Source organism: Ursus americanus, chromosome 22 (genome assembly GCF_024610735.1).
Source record: "Ursus americanus isolate L20-20 chromosome 22, mUrsAme1.1.p, whole genome shotgun sequence".
In the NCBI taxonomy this organism is placed as follows: Eukaryota; Metazoa; Chordata; class Mammalia; order Carnivora; family Ursidae; genus Ursus; species Ursus americanus.
In genome coordinates, this window is record NC_142148.1 from 52,451,551 (window position 1) to 52,459,818 (window position 8,268).

The following is an 8,268-nucleotide window of genomic DNA, read 5'->3' on the forward strand; positions in this document are numbered from 1 at the left end:
GCAATTGGGTGAGGAGCATAAAGGAGGGCACGTGATGTGATGAGCACTGAGTGGTATATGCAACTGATGAGTTATTCAACACTACATCTGAAATAAGGATGGACTGTATGTCGGCTAATCGAATTTCAATAAAAAAATAACGGAAATCCAAGGTTCTGTGTTTTCTTGTTTTCAATACGAAAAATACCGGATGATTTCTTTTCTTCCCACAAGCAATGAAGGGAGCTAGCCTATTCAAGGTGAGGCAGTTTTCAGGGCATGCTGCCTTTTTCATTTCAACCCTAAAGAGACTTTCAAACATGCTTTCAGTTCCAGGCCTCTTGCCCTTCGAGTCCATTCCGAGCACCCTTGACAGGGTGGCAAAAACTTTGTTTCTTCAAGGTGGGTCACCTCAAGCAGGTAACATCTGTACTTGCCACAGAGTTACTACAGGTGTGCACCCTCCATCACTTACAAGTGCCTCTCGACAAGATTTCCTCACAGGCGGCATGAATACTGGTGGCTGATGGTTTTCTCTTTGATGACATTGATCCCATTTTTTCACTTGCACGATGACTGGGAGTCGGCTCTCGGTCTCATTCCTGGTGGTGATACAGCTCTCCAGCTCCCCCTCAAACATGTCCATCTCCTCTCTCCCAGAGAGGAACCTGCAGAACTTAGGGACCATGAACTGGGAACACAGAGCAAACATATAAAGGTCTTGCCTGACTTCAGCTCAGCATAGGAGGGACATACTGTTCCCCTTTGGTTTGACCCCAGTGTAATTTAGTACTCTAACCTTCTTTGCCATGGACTCCAGACAGTGGCTCACCAAGACGGGAGGGATACGGAGTTCCTTGCAGACACGCCCACACACCACGTTCATCACCTTCTAGCATGTAAGACTATGTCCCTCATCTGATTAAGAAACTCTTCAAACGCTAATGGATCAGAGTGCAATGAAAGTCTAACTTGGAAGAAGGGCTGAGCTCGGGATTCCGTCCAGTCATATGTCTCACTGCTCCCATCATCCACATAGGTGCTGCACAAAATGGACAAGGTCCCATTTCCAGTACACAGCTCATGCTGGCCCATCATACATATTCCTATCCTCTTGCGATCACATAGAGTCATGACCCCATCATCATGCCAGTGCTTCTCCAGTTCATGCTGCTCTCTTACTCCACTAATGAACCTTTTTCATCTCGGAAGTGCAGCCCAATAATATTCATTTTCATAGCTTCACAAAATAGGATTTGGCCGTGCTTTAATGCATATGACCTGCAAGGCACAGGATATAAAAAAAAATAAATTCACGTACAGGACATTCAGAATACTTACAATCTTTGTGACTTTAAAGACATTAGCAATGAAGTAAAAACACAATCCACATGATGGGAGACCATATTTGCAAACTGTCTATCTGGCAGGGGCTCAATATCCAGAATGAATAGAGATCACATGAACTCAACAACAGACAACAAAATGAATGCAATGCGTGAATGTGCAAATTGGGAATAGGCATATCCTCAAAGATGTGCATGTGAAAAGAAATTTGAAAAGATACATCACTAATGTTAAGGGAAATGCAAATTATAAAAAGCAACGAGATACCATTTTACATCCTTTAAGATGACTCTTCCAAAAAAAAAAAAAAGCAATCAGAAGGGAAAAAAAGAGCAAGTGTTGGCAAAGATGTGGAGAAGATGGAAGCCTTATTCAATGTGTGTGGTAGGAATGTTTAACAGCATAGTTGTGAAATCAGTATGGTAGTTTCAAAAAAATGAAAATTAGACTTACTATGTGTTCCAGTAACTCCACTTCTGGGGTGTATACCCAAATTAATTGACAGCATGGTCTTGAAGACATATCTGAACACACATTTTCATGGCATCATTATTCATAATAGCTAAACCATGAAAGGAATCCAAGTATCTGTCGAGGGAGGAACAGATGTTGTATGTACACATATTGGAATAGCATTCATTCTTCAAAGTGGAAGAAGACATTGACATATGCCACAACATGGGTGAACCTGGAGGATATTATGCTAAGTAGATGAGTATTCATGAAAATACACACTTTGACTTCACTCTTAGGACCTACCTAGAGTAAATTGCCAAAGACAGTAGAATGGTTTCGCCAAGGGCTGGAAGTAGGCGGTCATCGGAAGTTTCTGATTCATGGTATAGAGTTTGAGTTTTACAAGATACAATGAGATGTGAAGCTGGGTTACAGGGAGGTTGTTCAAACATATTAATGCATGGAATACACTTAGAATGTACTCCATGAACTTAATGGACTTAACGACATGAAAATAAATGTAAACTGCAAATACGGAGAAACGAACTCGGGACAATTTCGTCTAGCCATTTATATCCTTTCGTTTAGGTCCCATCTCAGACATTTTGCTTCAGCCATTTTCCATGAGGCGACTTTGATCAAACAAAATGTTCTCATTCTGTGCCCACTTGGAAGCTTACAATCAGAATTTTCCAAAACATGAACAGTTTTTTCAAAAGTTACTATCTGAGGTCACTTATTAAGACTTTCTATTCTTTGACAAATTGTTAAATGGAACAACATTTTAAAATTCTATTTCATCTGCTTTAATTTTAATTCACTGATTTTCAATTTCAGAATCGACTTTCTATGCCAATGGCTTGAAGATTTTAACCCCTAGGATAACCTACTGGCTTTCGGTTCTGCTGTTTTCAGTTTTGTTTACGTGACATTCTTTTTACCATGTCCAATTTCCTGATGCTCTCTATGAATATTAAAATATTTTTTTGCTCCATTTGTTTTGATACATTTGACATACAGAACTGTGTATGTTGAAGATACCTGGCGTAATGATGTTCCTTTCGTATACTGTGAAACGATCGCCAGAATAAATTTAGTCTGCCGCCATCATCATCTCTAGAGATACAAAAATGAAGTTAAAAGAAAAGAAAGAGAGGTTTTTCTTTGTGATGAGAACTCTCAGAACTTGCTCTTTTCACACCTCTCCAATACACCATAGAGCAGTAATGAACTGTAGTCCTGGGGTGTACTGTAAATCCCTATTCTTTATTGATCTGAAACTGGAATTTGTACCTTTTGCCATTCACTCAATTCCTGTACCCCCTCTGCCCTCTGCTTCTGGTTACTTCAATCTGATCTCTTTTTCTGAGTTAGTCTTCCTCCTTTTCTCTTCTTTGTCTCAGATTCCACAGAGAAGGGAAAAATAGAGATCCTGCTCCTTTGCTCTGTGACTCTGCAAAGGCACTGCGTTGAGGACCCCCGAGAAAAGGCATGGCTTTCTTTGCTGGTGTGCCTGCGTGGGGCTGTGCCACCAGAGCTGGAGAACTGGATGCAGGGCGCTTCCTTGTCCATGGTACCTGGTGAGTTCTGCTGGAGGAACTGGAGCAGGAAGAGTCAGGCAGAGGCCATTGTGGTTGTCGCCCCTGCCCAGAAACAGCTTGAAAGTTTTAGTAGCATTCTGCAGTCTAGGTGCTTAAGAGGGGAGGTGGGCTCCAAGATCTTCTCAATTATTCAACTACACACTGAGCACTGCCCTATGCCAGGTATCTTGCTGGGCCCGTGCGCGGAGCTGAAATTACCTAGGGCTCCTTTGCTTTAGGAGCTCCCAGTCTACACATGGACCAAAGCTCCAAAGAGAACGCACGTGAAAGAAAAGAGCAAGCGCTCTGTACTAGGAATGAAGTGTGCTACGGAGGAAGGCTGGGGAGTCACTGCATGGAAAGATATGAAAGGCCTCACTGAGGCTGAGGTTGCTGAGAACACATTGACCAAAGGGAGCTAGGCCTGCACACGTCAGGGAGCAGCGTTTCAGGAAGAAGTGACTTGTGCTGCAGACACTCAATAACAGAAGCCAGTTTGGCCAGAGGAGTGAAAAAGGCAGCCAGGGTGGCTGCAGGGACACTAGGAGGAGAGCAGAGGGGAGGGAGGAAGGCAGGGACAGATGCTGAGGCCTGGGAGACTGTTACTTATCTAGAGTTGCCCCGGGACTGCATTGCCCTGATACCCTGCACGTGCAGGTGCATCACTTTAATTTCTAACAGTATTTGTGGGTGAAGAATGCGGGCCCAAATTAGCATGGTTCCCCAGGCTCAAGGTGTGTCAGTGGCTGCGGCTGTGACCAGGGCCATACTGGAAGAGAATTTTGTCATAAGTTGGCTCACGTGACTCGGGATGCCATCTGGACTCAGAACCTGAGTTCCTGTGTGTCTTTTGGCCTTGGCACTGCCTCCGTTCTCTATCCTGTGAGCCTCTGTAGATGGCAGCTCAAAACATCAGTGCTTGTTCTGGTTCAGAGAGAGAGAAGAAGAAGGGAAAGGTAAGGAGTGAGTAGTGGAACATGATGGAAAGTAACTAGGGAGTGAGAAACTCTTTGCATGACATGTAGAGAAGCTCTAGGCATGGTACTTGATCACGTTGAATATGTCCTGTGGGTCAAAAGCCAGTCACTGACCACTTAGCAGTTACAGTCTGATGCCTATACCACAGGTCAGGATCCCTGGGAGCCATGGTGAAAGCCGCTCCCCTCATAGACCCAAACGAGGTAACGGGGTCTCGTTCTTCATATAACGGGAAACAATTGCATGGTTTTACTACAGAGGATGACAATGCCTGCATCTTCTTGCTTTTCCAGACCATCATGGTGCCCACCTTAAAATGAGGCCAAGAGGGAAAGTGACAGTTGCAGTATTACATGGCTGGAACCCAGGCCTCTTCTGAGCGGCCCTCCATGCCAAGTCCCACCCCTTCTTGTAATTCTTCCATCTTGAAAATTGTGCCTCAGATACACAGGGGACCACCCCACACATGTAATAAATACTCTTATCCACAGACACCCGAGGATGTCCCAAGGAAGTAGATTCTAGCCTGATCCCCACACTGCAGGCTGGGAAAGTGGGGACTACGTGAGAGACACAATGACATAGGACACACAAGTGCACAAAGAAACACAGAACGTAAGGTCTGAATTCAGCTCTGCCTCCTGAAGCTTCAGACACTAGTTCCATTTCCAGAGAGTGGTGGCTATGGCCTTTTTGGCTCATTGTGTCCAGTTAAGGAGATGACATGGGGGAGAAAGCTAAGGAGTCAACTGCCAAGAAGGGGCTCTGGATAGGTCTGACTGAACACATGGTCCCAGGGATTAGAATCTTGAAAGAGTGACCTCACTTCCTCTGTGATAGGCCCCAACTGAACTTAGAACTCTGGTAACCGGGCACCCAGATTCAAAAGACAACCTGCTCTCCAGCTCACTTGAGTGGAGACGTACGAGAGAACAGGATGTTCTCTTGCTGCCTTCCTCCCTTCAGGGTCTCTGGGCCCAGGCAAGCCCAGAGAGAGAGACTTGCAAATAATTGTAGACGTCGGCTCAGCCCGCTTTTCCGAGCCCTCTGGACATGTGGCAGGAGACACCAACAGGTAACACGAGGCAGCTCAGGGCAGCCCACTGGAGAGCAGGCAACAACTGTGATGCCACCTCAGCAGGCCCACACCTCTTGCCCCTCATTATGTGTGTCCCTGTGTGTGTGTTGGGGTGGGGGGCTGGTTGTCTATGTGTAGAGAAGGGGACAGAGGATGTGGGACAGACCCTTCCTGGGCAGAAGGAAGCTGCCAGGTGTTGGAAGCCTGGCCCATCTTTCATGTTCACACCCCAGGTCATAGCAGGCAGGATGAGAAGCTGAGCACTGGGGACCAAGCTTAACTACCTCGATGTTAATCATGAGCTCTAGAGTTTCATCCGGCTACGTCCTTGCTCGATGTCTTTTCAGCTGCCCCTCTTTGCCTCAACTGGAGAGCAGGATTTCTAATGCGGGTGGCCCCTTGTGGCAATGTCCCGGGAGGACACTAATGTCTCTTGACCCCATGTCTATGGGGCACTGCATTTTCAGAGCTGCACCCAGGAGGTCATCGAAGAGCTGGTCTGGGACTTCAACTACAACGCCCTAGACAAGTGGCAGGTGCACCAGGCCACCCAGGATCAGTGCCGCTCTGAGGTGAGAATGGGAAGAGGGTTCCACGCACCCAGGGCCCCCACACAAATATGGGGACAAACCTGGGGCCCTCCCATGGTGTTTCTATATGAGTGCCCCGCAGGCCCAACCACAAAGTCATCCCAGTATCCACACCTCCACCACCAGCTGTGGGAGAAGGTAGGAAGACACTCTTCACATAGGTGGGAATGGTAGAGAATAGTGTTCATGTTTTTTGCAGTTTGGGGCGTGGGTTATTCTGTTTCATTCTGTTTTGTGCGACTTTTCCCACAGCCATGAGTGTCTTTGCATTTTGCTACTGTTTTGAGTATTTTCTTGACTCACCCCAGCCATCCTGTGTAGAACCCAGCTCCACTGTCCTTGGAGAACGTGTCCAAGGCCTTATGAATCCTCACCCCACACAGGGTGATTGAACATAAAAGGAACGGTGGGATGAAGCCATTCTATATGTTCCTCTGTAACGTATCACCTCTCAGAACACATCGACTCATTGTATGTCCCCCGGGTCACAAGCTGTGTCCTCATATGTCTTTTTGGACCTCCGTATGGGAGGTTGTCTGCCACCGTGATTCAGCCTTTCAAGCACAGATTGGGTGCAAGGCCTCTGATGCCTCCTGGCCCAGGTAGTGGACTCTGTCTTTTCAGAGTTCAATCCAGGCCATCTTTGAGGAGCTGCTTGCTCCAAGGGCTCAGCTACTCCATCTCCCTTGACAAGTAGCAGGTGCCTCAGCCCACAACAACATCCAATGCTGGTCTGGGGTGAGAACAGGTCCAGATTGATGTCCAATCTCAGGACCCACAGATGATCACGGCAAGGCCAGAACCCACACTAGAAACAACCGGCTCCCCTGGGGCCTGCCGAGGAAGGTGGATTTCCCCTGAACCTTTCTCCCCACCTGAGGAACAGAGCAGGCCGCAGCAGCCTAGGGAAATGCCATGCATTCCATGCTCTGGACAGTTCTCAGGCCCAACGTCTATGATCTCGAGCAGCGTTGGAGATGCTAAGCCTCTGCTTTCTCCTGTCTGCAGTAGGGATGTTGACTGATGACTCAAAGGCATACAGTTCTTAATAAAGCCTATTCAGAGAGAGAAAGGCTGTGGTGGCTCAGCTAACAAGATGTGTTGAAGTGACCAATGCTTTCTCATTTCACCCCTAAAGGCAATTGTACTTTCAAGCCTAGAGCCTTTTTCTGGGTGGGCCCTCAAGTCCCTTTTCTTGCACAAGTTCCCGAAGGGATGGGACTCTCTGGTCTGAGCACCAGACCCTGATCATCCTGGTGGTTCGTGGTGTTGAAGCTGACTCCATTGCCCCCCACACCCCCCTTCTCTACCTGGTGGGAAAAGGAATCATCCCTGTCCCTGGATGAGGCCCAGACGATGCTGAGGCTCCGAGAAGGCACAATGGAGCGTTTCGTACAGTCCCTGGTGCCATCCTTCCCAGATGGGAGCATCTCAACCACCTCAACGATCTTCTGCATGTACGAGATGTTCACTTCAGCCACACAGGTCCTGGGCCAGCAGTTCAATAGGTGAGTGCCCACCCCATGCACAGCACAGGGTGAGCCTCCCATCTACTGGGTGTACATCTCGGGAATGGCCCTACCCCTCTCTGACCTTCCCTTTCCTCTTCTGAAAAGTGGGGTGGTTAAGAGGATAAACCTCATACAGTTACTGTAGGAAATCATGGGAGGAAACATGGCACGGGCTACTCTGGTGCTTGGCTCTGTAGAAAGGGCTCCTGGACGTGCTGGGCATCTTCTTGCTTAATAGTTCTCTCTCTCCGGTCAAGAAGCTCTCAAGTGCAACCCTCACAGGCCGGTGGCCCTTCTGGGTTGACGAAAGGAAATGCAAAGCAGGCAGTTTCCCCATGTGCAAAGGACTTCTGAGATTCCATCTAGATGGTTCTGGTAGTTGTCCTTTGTGTGAGCAGCTCAGGGGCACACTGGGAGCAGGCAGACCAGCCCACGGGCCACTCAGGATTTGGAAAGTGCGGGCTGGGAAGTAGTCATTCAAGAATGTATATTAAGCACCTAGGAATGTGAATGGAGAGAGGAGATACAGTGTCTGGGTCTCAGTTCTAGTCAGAGGGTCAGATAGGCACTCTGCACACCCTAAGCACGCATGTCCAATGGTTGTTAGATGTGACATCTTCGTAGCCTCCTCTAGCTTTGAAAGGATCCACCGAGAGCTGGATCATAGGACAGATGAAATGATCAAGTAAAACTGGGACAGGGGTTTGGGTCCAGAAGCAGGGCTGGCTGCCTCCACAGAGCAGGGTGGG

The 8,268-nt window shown here is 47.6% G+C and overlaps 1 long non-coding RNA gene across 1 annotated transcript; it reads right to left on the bottom strand.

The window, feature by feature from the left end:
• Positions 1-146: 146 nt before the first annotated feature.
• LOC148108171 (uncharacterized) lies at positions 147-3,283 on the bottom strand. The gene is made up of 3 exons (XR_015721162.1): positions 2,824-3,283; positions 1,780-1,914; positions 147-1,260 (listed from the first exon to the last, which is right to left on the bottom strand). It is a non-coding gene; the product is annotated as an uncharacterized LOC148108171 (long non-coding RNA).
• Between the last annotated feature and the right edge of the window lie 4,985 nt (positions 3,284-8,268).